We start from the raw sequence: 12,471 nt of genomic DNA on the forward strand, positions 1-12,471 counted from the left end.
GTTTTTAATAGAGAGGGGGTTTCACTATGTTGGCCAGGCTGTTCTCGAACTCCTGACTTCGTGATCCGCCTGCCTCAGCCTCCCAAAGAATTGGGATTACAGGCGTGAGCGACTGCATCCGGACATTTTATCTTCTTGCAGAGACAACATCTCACTATATTTTCCAAACTGGTCTGGAACTCCTGGCACAAGCAATCCTCCCACCTTGGTCTCCCACAGCACTGAGATTGCAAGCATGAGTCACCATGCCTGGCTGTCAGAATAATTTTTAAATGAAAAGAAAACAATTGAAAATTAGATTATATTGCAACTTCAAAATTTTAACAAATCCAAACACTTTTTACATTGCCTCTAACTTTAGTTTCATACCAATGTCCTCTTCATTTGACTTCTACTTGCTGGATGTTTACTAAACTATACTTCAGGAATTATTTTTAAACACGGATGATGCAGTTGTAAATGAGATCATTATGACCTTTACCTTCATGAAACTCACAGTCTAGTAAAAACTTAAGGAGTTCTATAGGCATTTAAAATAACCTGAGGTAAGAGTGCAATGAGAGAGAAAGAATAAATGTTATATGAGTGCAGAGGAGAAACATCTAACCTACATAAGGTGGCTCAATAATAGCTTATCAGATAAATTGCTTTAAAACTGAGACCAAATTCTACATAGGACTGCATTTTTGAAAGCATATGAAGTCATTCCACGTACTCTAGAAGCATATGCATGGTCCCCAGATTGTACTTACCAATACCTTATAGTGCTTGTCATTGTAATCCATAGAATGATATTGGTGATGATATTTTGGGTGTGCAGAGAAGCCTGGCAGTCAACTAATTTCTATTAATGCTGCAATGAGCTGTTCGCTGGAGTCAATTCCTTGCTTTTGTTAGCTCAGCTGAAAAATATTTCTCTGACTTAGGTTCCTAGAAATTATTAACTTGAAAAATAGCCCCAGTTGCTTGGTGTTTCATCTTCATTATTTACCTAAAGAATAGTATAGTATAAAAGTGCCAGTTATATGGCTGTGACTATCACATCATTTCAAGAAAAAAGTATACCTTAGAAGTATAGAAAAAGAGTAACAACATAAAGATAACATATCTGTGTATTATGTATGCACATATATAGTGCCTAATTTATGCCATTTACTTTACATATATTACCTAATGAAATTTAACTCTATAATTCTAGGAGTCAGATAATATTATCCCCATTTTATAGAGAAGAAGAAACTGAGAATAAAAGACGTTAATCATTGGTCTAATGTGATTGATGATAAGGAATAGAATCAGGATTGAAACCTGGATTTGTCAAAAGTTCACATTTTTCCACCACAGCACAGAGAGCTGGATGTATATATTAGAAATCAACATGTCAACAACTATATTTTATTGATCTGGAAACTGAGGTACAAATTAAGTAATTTACCCAAAGACACAAGTCATGGGGTATGAAATAGATGAGAACATGGGTCTATTGACTTCATGTCATGGGTCTTTCCACTAAAGATACAGGTTTTTTTTTGTTTTTTTGTTTTTTGGGTTTTTTCCACCAATAGATCACCTTTCAGATCTGAAGTAAAACTCAAAATAAAGCAATATTACATTGAGTCTCTAAACACGTGCATCTAGACCTTATGATTTTCCTGTGTTGAATAATATTTGCCTTTTATATTCCTATTAAAAGTACATTGGGGGCCGGGCGCGGTGGCTCAAGCCTGTAATCCCAGCACTTTGGGAGGCCGAGACCAGCGGATCACAAGGTCGGGAGATCGAGACCATCCTGGCTAATACGGTGAAACCCCATCTCTACTAAAGAATACAAAAACTAGCTGGGCGATGAGGCGGGCGCCTGTAGTCCCAGCTACTTGGGAGGCGGAGGCAGGAGAATGGCATAAACCTGGTAGGCGGAGCTTGCAGTGAGCTGAGATCCGGCCACTGCACTCCAGCCTGGGCGACAGAGCCAGACTCTGTCTCAAAAAAAAAAAAAAAAAAGTACATTGGGGCTTAAATAAGCATTCATGTTTGAAGTTCCAATGGGGGCTAATATTTGATTTCTGTTGAAATAAGTGCCCTGGAAAATATGTAGAAGATAATCTCTGTTCACCAGGACCATTAAATATAGAAACTTTGGAACTTTTTTCTTCCATCCCTGTAGAACAAGAACAGGTCATTGCTTTACTGACACGCATAAAATATATTACATTTTCTGTTCTACTGATGTTGTAAATTCAATGCTAATTCTCCAGCCACAGTGTTTATGAGCATAAAGCATACCACGTAACCTCAAATTTCTAATGGTGAAAAGTTTAAACATGAATGGATATTGCTGAGTAATGCTGCTTTCTTTGATATTATAGCTGAGTATCTGTCTCCCTCCCCCGCAGATGATTTCTTCAGCATGTTAGAGCAGTGAGGAATGGTTTTAGTCTCATACTAAGGTAAAGTGAAGACATTGGTCACATAATTTACACATTCCATTTTTTCAAATTTCTGAATCTTGAGTAACTTTTCCCTTCTAATTAGTTTATAGTTTCTAAAAAGAAGTTATTGTCCAAAGCTGTAAGAACTTAAGAATTCTCTGATAAGCATGTGAATGAATGGAGGGAGACTAAAAAAACAAATTAAAACGATGAGGTATGATAGGGGAGCAGCTGCATAAGAAAATCAAAATAGGAACAATAAAGTTTATTACAGTTATAATGCAGGTTATTCTGACTTTGAGGAAGCATCATACGGTGTACTTCTCAGTCTATTTCCAAAACATTCTGTTATTATTTTGTCTGTTTTATAGGTCTCTGCAATCTCTAGTACTAGGGGGTTTCTGGATTTGGATCACATAACAGTGAACAAATTGATGTAAAAATAACTTTAAAAATGTTAAAGCAGAAGACCACAGTGATCTTAGAATACTGAGACAAATGCTCTCATTACTATAAATGTTTGGATGATAAATTATTGTAATAAATGCAACTTTAGGTGGTTTGAAGGGGTAGTCTGAATGAAAATGAAGTGTCAAGAACACACCCACCTTGATACAGGCTGTAAGAAGGTCCTATAATTGTAGCCTGCCAATGAAACCTGTAACATCTAACAGAACACTGTGCTAGAGGGCCAAGGACAAAAATCCTAAATTCCTTATTAATCTGCTTCAGTTACATAGTTTGTGCTTTTTCCCTGGCTCCTCACTATCCCAGTGTGTGCTCAAAGGTCCAACCAAAATTCTTTATTATCCAGGCAGCCAGGAAGAATTGTCTTGGTCTCACATCGTCTCTGCCAGACACAGACAAAAAGGGGTCAGGGTCTCCCTCAATCTGTGGCTTTGACCTCCACCATGCAAGGCAGCTGGTGCCTCCTGGGCCCTACAGAGCTCTCATGCAGACACTTGGAAATGCTTAACAGGAGAATGAAGTATAGTAATAAAAGCTAAAACTGAGGGACTATATTTGCTTAAAGTGGACAAAGAAGAAACATTTAAAATTACTCTAAGCTAGTCACTTGGTATGGTTTTAGTGACACAACAGAAATGGTAAAAGGGAGTGTGGACCTCACCTGGTCCTATTGCCTTTTTCCTCACTATTCCCACCAGGTAGTCATTATTTGCCTGCAAGTCTGGCAATCGTTTGGCTTATGTGAGAAGCAAGTGGGATACCATTGTCACACTCCCATGTTCTCAGGCTACCTTATGTCCTTTCTGAGCTAAGGCCGGAAATAAATAACTTCCATTACAGTGTCTTTTTTTCTTCCTGAACTCTTAGCCCACTTCTTTTGAATGCCTTATCTTGTTCTGATAGGCTACAAACAGGATTTTATGTACTTATTTTGTTTCTAGATAATAACGCAATGTGACATCACTTACATATTTTGCTTTTATTCTTATTTCTAATATGTCTATATAATACATACTATATATAATATATATTAGTGGCATGTGAAAGTCTTTATTGCATAATCTAAACCCAAGTAATTATTCACATTAACAGTTTGGTGTATACTGTTGCAGATCCATCCCATGTTTATAGACACATAAACATAAATGCAAATTGGATAAATTAAAAAGAGAATATAAGAAAGAAGTTAGCAGGTGGACTGGGTATAACTATACTAATGGAAACAGAAAGAATGCTGATATACTTATAGAACAACATTGCCCCACCAATATTGTACATTATTATTATATAACCTCTCTATAAATGAGAATATTTTTGCCCTTATATTAACCTTCAGTCCTTCTCTCTCTCTTTCAGTGCCCATGATACATCTGTATTTTTAATTGTTGGGGTTTCATAACAACTACCTTCTGTTCTGTAATCATAAACAGTTATACCTCTTTTTAAATTATTTTCATAGCTAACATTATACTGAACAGGGAAAAGTTGAAAGCATTCCCCCTGAGAACTGGAACAAGATTAGGATGCCCACTTTCACCATTTCTATTCAACATAGTACTGGAAGTCCTAACCAGAGGACAAGAGAAAATAAATATAGGACATCCAAAATGGTAAAAAGGAAGTTAAATTGTCACTGTTCACAGAAGATATGATCGTATACCTAGCAAGTTCTAAAGACTCATCCAAAAGCTCCTAGAACTGAAAAACAAATTCAGAAGCAGCTCAGAATACAGAATCAATGTACACAAATCAATAGCGCTGCTATATACCAACAATGACCAAGCTAAGAATCAAATCAAGAAATGAATTGCTTTTACAACAGCTACAAAAAAAAAAAAAAAAAAAAAAAACCCAAAAAAACTAAAGTACTTAGGAATACACTTAACCAAGGAGGTGAAAGGTCTCTATAAGGAAAACTACAAAACATTGCTTAAAAAAAGTCACTTATGACACAGGAAACACATCTGATGCTCATGGAAGGGTAGAAATGATATTGTGAAAATGACCATACTGCCAAAAGCAATCTACAAATTCAATGCAATTCCCATAAAAATGCAACCATCGTTCACAGAACTGAAAAAAAAAAAAAATCTTAAAATCCATACAGAACCAAAAAAGAGCCCACATAGCCAAAGCAAGACTAAGCAAAAAGAGCAAATCTGGAGGTATCACATTATCTGACTTCAAATTACTACAACACTATAGTTACCAAAGCAACATGATACTGGTACAAAAATAGGCAAGTAGATGAATAGAACAGAATAGAAAACCCAGAAATAAAGTCAAATACAGCCAACTGCTCTTTGACAAAGCAAACAAAATATAAAGAGGGGAAAGGACACCCTATTCAACAAATGGGTGCTGGGATAATTGGCAAGCCACATGTAGAAGAATGAACTGGATCTTCCACTCTCATATTATACAAAAATCAACTCAAGATAGATTAAAGACTCATATCTAAGACCTGAAACCATAAAAATTCTAGAAGATAACATCTGAAAAACTTCTAGACATTGACTTAGGCAAAGATATCATGACCAAGGACCCAAAAGCAAATCCAACAAAAACAAAAATAAACAGATGTGACCCAATTAAACTAAGAGCTTCCATACAACAAAATAATAATAATAATATAATTATATTATGTAATTATAATATAATTATTATATAAAATTATAATTTATTATTATATAATAATAATTATTATTATAATCAGCAGAGTAAAAAGACAACCTACAGAGTGGGAGAAAATATTCACAAACTATGCATCTGAAAAAGGATTTGTATCCAGAATCTACAAGGAACTCAAACAAATCTGCAAGATAAAACAAATAATCCCATCCAAAAGTGGGCTAAGGACATGAATAGACAATTCTCAAAAGGAGATATACAAATGGCCAACAAATATATGAAAAAACACTTAACATTACTAATTATTGGGGAAATGTAAATTAAAACCACAATGAGATAGCGCTATTAATCTATGTGTCTATTTTAACACAAGCACGATGTTGGTTTTGTTACTATAGCCTTGAAGTGTAATCTAAAGTCAAATAATGTGGTATTTCCAGCTTTGCTATTTTTACATAGGCTTGCTTTGGCTTTTCAGGCTCTTTTTTGTCTCATATACATTTTAGAATTTTTTTTTCTAACAATGTGAAAAATGGCATTGAAATTTTGATAGGCATTGCATTGTAGCTGCAAATGGCTTTGGGTTGTATGGTCATTTTAAAGGTATTAATTATTCTGATCCATGAGAATGGGAAGTTTTCTCTGTGTATTATACACAATTTCTTTCATCAGTCATTTGTAGTTTTTGTTGTAGAGACCATTCACCTCATTGGTTAAATATTTTCCTAGGTATTTTGTTTGTTTATGTTTGTAGTGATTGTAAGTTTTGTTGCTTTCCTGATTTGGTTGTCAGCTAGGTCATTATCGGTGTATAAAACTGCTACTAATTTCTGAACTTTCATTTTGTATCCTGAAACTTAATTGAATTCATTTATTAAATCTAACAGTTTTCTGATGGGGTCTTTACATTTTTCAGGTATAAGATCTGGCGAATAGGGATGATTTGACTTCCTGTTTTCAAGTTTTGATGCCTTATATTCTTCTTATTTTCTGTTTGGTTCGACTAGAACTTCCAGTGTCATCTTGAATAGAAATGGTAAAAATAGGGATCCTTGTTTTATTCCAGTTCTTAGAGTAAATGCCTTCAACTTTTCCCCATACGGTATGATGTTGGCAGTGGGTTTGTCATACATGGCTGTTATTATTTTGAGATATGTCCTTTATAGGTTTATTTGTTGAGGGATTTTTATCACAAAGAAATGCTGGATTTTATCAAATGCTTTTTTTCTCACCTACTGAAATGATGATATAGTTTTTGTCTTTAAATCTGTTAATGTGAGGTATCACATTTATTGATTTGCATATGTTAAACCATCTTTGCATCCTTGGCATAAAATCTACTTTATCATTATGTATTATCTTTTTGATATGATGTTGAATTGGTTTTCTAGTATTTTGTTGAGAACTTTTATGTGTATGTTTATCAGGGTTATTGGTCTATAGGTTCTTTTATTGTTGTGTTCTTGTCTGATTTAGGGATCATACTGGCCTCATAGAATGAGTTAGAAAGAATTCTCTTCTCCTGTTTTCTTTTCTTTCTTTTCTTTCTTTTTTAACAGTATCAAGAGAATTGTTGTTTGTTTTTCTTTATACATTTGGTAGAATTTAGCTGTGAATCTGTTGGTTCTGAGGTTTTCTTTCTTTGGGGATATTTTATTCCAGATTCAATCTTGGAACTTGTTATTAGTCTGTTGAGGTTCTCTATTTCTTCCTGATTCAGTCTTAGGAGGTTGTATGTTTTCAGGAATTTATCCACTTTCTCTATGTTTTCTAGTTTGTGAGTGTGTTGTTCAAAATGGTCTGGTGATCTTTCGTTTCTCTTTGGTGTCAGTTGTAATGTCCATTTTGAATTTCCAAATTTGTTTATTTGTATCCTCTGTCTTCTTGGGTTTTATTGCTACTGGTTTATCAATTTTATCTTTTTTAAAAAAATCATTTTGTTAATCATTATATTTTTGTTTCAGTTTCATTGAATTCTGCTATGATCTTTCGTTTCTTCTGCTAGTTATAGGTTTGCTTTGTTCTTTTTTTTTTTTTTCCAGAGTCTCACTCTGTGTCTTAGGCTGGAGTACAATGGCTGGATCTCAGCCCACTGCAACCATCCCCTTCTGGGTTCAAGTGATTCTCCAGCCTCAGTCTCCCAAGTAGCTGGGATTACAGGCCCTCACTACCATGCCCAGGTACTTTTTGTATTTCTAATAGAGACAAGGTTTTGCCATATTGGCCAGGCTGGTCTCAAACTCCTGACTTCAGGTGATCCACCTGCCATGGCCTCCCATAGTGCTGGGATTACAGGCGTGAGCCACTGCGCCCAGCTTAGCTTTGGTTTGTACTTACTCTTCACTCCTTGAGAGGTGACGTTACGTTGTTAATTTGCAATCTTTCTACTCTGTTAATATAGTCATTTAACGCTATCAACTTCTCTCTGAAGACTATTTTGTCTGTATCCCACAGGTTTTGGTATGTTGTGTTTTTAATTTTATTAGTTTCAACAACTTTTAACATTTCAATTTAATTTCTTTCTTGGCCTAGTGATCATTCAGGAGCATGTTGTTTAATTTCCACATATTTGTATAATTTCCAAAGTTTCTCTCAGTATTGATTTCTAGTTTTATTCTATTGTGATCATAAAAGATACTTGATATAATTTTACTTTTAAAAAGTTTGTCGAGATTTTTTTTCTCAACAAATATGGTCTGTCTTAGAAAATTCTCTATGTGCTAATGAGATGAATATATATTCTCTAGTTTTCGGGTAGAATGATCCGTAGATGTCTGTAAGTTCCGTTTGTCCTAAAGTTCAATTTAAGTTCAATGTTGCCTTGTTGATTTTCTATCTTATCTGTCTAATGTTGTAAGTGGGATATTAAGCTTCCCTACTATCAGCTAATTGGTCTCTCTCTCTCTCTCTCTCTCTCTCTCTCGGTCTAATAACAGTTGTTTTATAAATCTGGGTTCTCTGGTGTGGTTTGTGTATAAACTTAAAATTGTTATTTTTTTTCTAAATTGATACCCTTAATATTATATAATGACATTCCTCGCCGTTTTTACTGTTTTTGAATAAAATTATGTTTTATCTGATATAAATGTAACTACTTCTGCTCTCTTTTGGTTTCCACATGCATGGAATATATTTTTCAACTACTTTACTTTCAGTCTATTTGTGTTTTTATAGGTTAGTTCTTATAAGCAGCATACAGTTGAATGACTTTTTAACAATATTCTACTAATTTATATCTTTTAAATGGAACATTTAATCTATTTACATTCAAGGTTAATATTGATATTTAAGGCTTTGTTTCTGTCATATTGTTAACTGTATTCTAGTTGTTTCATAGATCCTTTTCTTCTCTATGGCTTGGGGAAATTCTCCCATATTGACATCTGATTCATTTATCTTCTTTGTTCATATGTTTTCATCATGGTGAATATTGGTCTTTCATTTCCATGTTTAAGACTCCTTTGAGTATGTCTTATAGGGCTGGTTTGGTGGTGAATAATTCCCTCAGCATTTGCTTATTTGGAAAATACTTTATTTTGCCTTCATTTATAAAGCTTATTCTTGCTGGATATAAATTTCTTGATCAAAAGATTTTTTGTTTTGTTTTGTTTTTTCTATACCTTGAAAATGTCATTCTATCCTTTTATGGCCTGTGAAGATTCAGCTAAAAATCCATCGTTAGTATGTATTAGTCTGATCTCACACTGCAATAAAGAACTACCTAAAATTGGGTGATTTATAAAGAAAATAGGTTTAATTGACTCATAGTTCCACAGGCTGTACAGGAGGCATGGCTGGCGAGGCTTCAGGACACTTACAATCATGGTGGAAGGTGACCAGGAAGCCAGAACATCTTATCTGGTGGGAGCAGGAGGGAGAGAGAGAGAACAGGAGGCAGAGGTGCTACACACTTCAAACAGCCATATTTCATGAGAACTCTATCACAAGACAGCACTGGAGGGATGGTGTTAAACCATTAGAAACTACCCCCATGATCCAATCACCTCCCACTAGGCCCCACCTCCAACACTTGGGACCACAATTCAACATGAGATTTGCATAGGGACATATAGCCAAACTATGTCATAGTTTAATGGCGTTTCCTTTATAGGCGATGAGACACTTTTCTCTAGCTAATTTTGAAATTGTTTTTTTCACTTTGACTTTAGGCATTCTAGTGATAATATGCAGTGTGGCAGTCTTTTGTGGAATGTATTTGGCTAGGAATCACTGGGTCTCAGATATCTGGATATCTAACTCTCTTGCTAGACTTGGGATATTTTCAGGATTTATTTCTTTAAATATGTTTTCTAAATTTTTTGATCTGTCCTATCAGAAATTTTTATAATTTGAATGTTTGGTCACTTTATATAGTCCTAAACATCTCAAAGGCTTTGTTTATATATTTTTTTCTTTTTTTCCTTATTTTTGTCTGAGGGTACAGGTTTAAGAGACACTTTCATTATAGGTACTATAAGACAAAATGTTTACTGATGCTGTTTTCCCCAAATTACGTATGTTTTTGGATGAAGGCAATATTATAATCAGGAACGTGCTTCTAAATTTTGAGTTGTGAATATTTTGAATACGTATATTGGACAGTCTTCTATCTTTCTCTCTAAAATTTTTAGAGTCCTCAAGTTATTTCCGTTTAAGAAGCAGATACTGAATACTGTCTGATTACCAAGCCTACTGGCCAACTTTGTGGGCACAGGGAGCCACAAATTTTGCAAAAGGAATGCATTAAACCCTCAGGTGAGGAGGGCCTGATTCAGACTCTTATAGCCAATTAGAAACAGCATTAACAGTCTTCTAGCAAAGTCCCACCCATTCTTCTGCAGCAGTGATATAGCCTTAAGGTAACATTCCAAATAGTAGCTCAAAGTAGGGGAAAATTAAGACTGTAGAAAGAAAAGAAATATGACTTTGTTTTAAAATGCTTACTTTCTTAAGATGACTACAAAGAACCCAACTAATACTGTGGCTCTGTCATTGTCAAATAATTTGTGTATTCCCCAACTGACAGTTAGGCTTAAGATGACTTTTAAGATATTAGTACCCAAATCATATTAACTGGAGACTGAACCATTTATTTGAATACCATTTTGTTTTGAATTGAAATATTAGGCTTTCTTCTATTTCTTAGTAATCTTCCACTTAGTAATAAAGCACATTTCAAAAAATTATGAAAAGACTAATATAGACAGCCATACTAAAATAATACCAAGCCAAACCAGAAAATTATATATAGACTAGTTCATATATCTTTTTCTCTCTCATTTTCACACTATAATTTATATGCATAATTTATATTTGTATTTAATATATACACACACATGCAGAATAGTTTGAAAGGCACCTTATTATCTCTCTATAATACTATCAAATTGAGTGGCAAAACTGGTTTGAGAACTGATAAAGTTAAAGAAAATATTTGAAATACTACAGAGTACCTCTTAAATACAACTAATACCTCATAAGATCTTTATTTTTTCCCCAATAAGAACTACATTTATTGCATATTGGTATATACTTAAATGTGTCTATACACATATAACAAAACCGAATCTCCAAAATACCAACTCTTCAATGAGCTGTGTGGTAAAGCGCTCATTTTTCACCTGTGTGGGTTTAATACAATTGTCAGACATTTTAATGAATACACACATGCATTTGTGTGTGTGTGTACGTGTATCTCTTCTGGTTTAGCTTGCCATAAAATCTCTATCAGTAGTAGTAACCTATATAAAAAAGCAGCTTTTACATTTTCACCTTATTATTTATTACATCTAATGTAAGAGAGATTAATTATATTAAGATAAATGCTAGCTCTATATTAAGGACTACACTAAATGTTGTTCTAATATTCCAATTTATTTGTGACCTGAGTGCTCTATAAAACTCAAACACAATCATTTAATTTATATAAAATTATAAAACAAGGAATTATAACTATTGTAACTAAAGTTTCGACTATGTTATTTTTACATTTCATGTCATAAGATACCTTAGATACAACTAAGATAATCATGAACCCATCAAATTATGGAATTTGATGATGAAGTACCATGATATTTTGAGGTTATGTGGCCTCATATATAATTTATCAATTCATTTTTTTCAAAGTAAAGTTTATCAAGACTTAAAACTTTTTTTGTGAATATCGTTCTGCTTTTGAATGTTTGTAAATAAATCCTTAAGTTATATTTTGATAGAATTAATACTATAAATAAAAACTGTAAAACACCAGAAATAGATACAATATACATTTTTGGAGGTGAATGGAAATTGGGCGGGGGCGCGGATTGCCAGATACGTGTACCAATAATACATAAAATTAATATAATTTGGTTTACTAGTAACATGCATTTTAAATACTGGTTATCACTAATGATTACTATGTAGAACACTTAAGTTTTAGCACCCAAAATATTCTAATACAAAATGGAATTTACAAAATGTGTCAGTGGACTATAATGTTCTGTCAAAAATAATAAAAATACCCTCTAATTCAAATTATAGGTTCTAGGCCGGGCGCGGTGGCTCAAGCCTGTAATCCCAGCACTTTGGGAGGCCGAGACGGGCGGACCACGAGGTCAGGAGATCGAGACCATCCTGGCTAACACAGTGAAACCCCGTCTCTACTAAAAATACAAAAACTAGCCGGGCGAGGTGGCGGGCGCCTGTAGTCCCAGCTACTCGGGAGGCTGAGGCAGGAGAATGGCGTAAACCCGGGAGGCGGAGCTTGCAGTGAGCTGAGATCCGGCCACTGTATTCCAGTCCGGTTGACAGAGCGAGACTCCGCCTCAAAAAAAAAAAAAAATTATAGGTTCTAAAATGAAATAGATTAGTAATGTCAGAAAAATAAACATTCAAAAATAGTTTGCCAAAAAAGAAACCATGTGTCTTATAATTTACCATTTTTCCCCAATGAAAGAGTATA

This window comes from Trachypithecus francoisi, unplaced genomic scaffold, assembly GCF_009764315.1.
Source record: "Trachypithecus francoisi isolate TF-2019V2 unplaced genomic scaffold, Tfra_2.0 Lachesis_group6, whole genome shotgun sequence".
Classification (NCBI taxonomy): Eukaryota; Metazoa; Chordata; class Mammalia; order Primates; family Cercopithecidae; genus Trachypithecus; species Trachypithecus francoisi.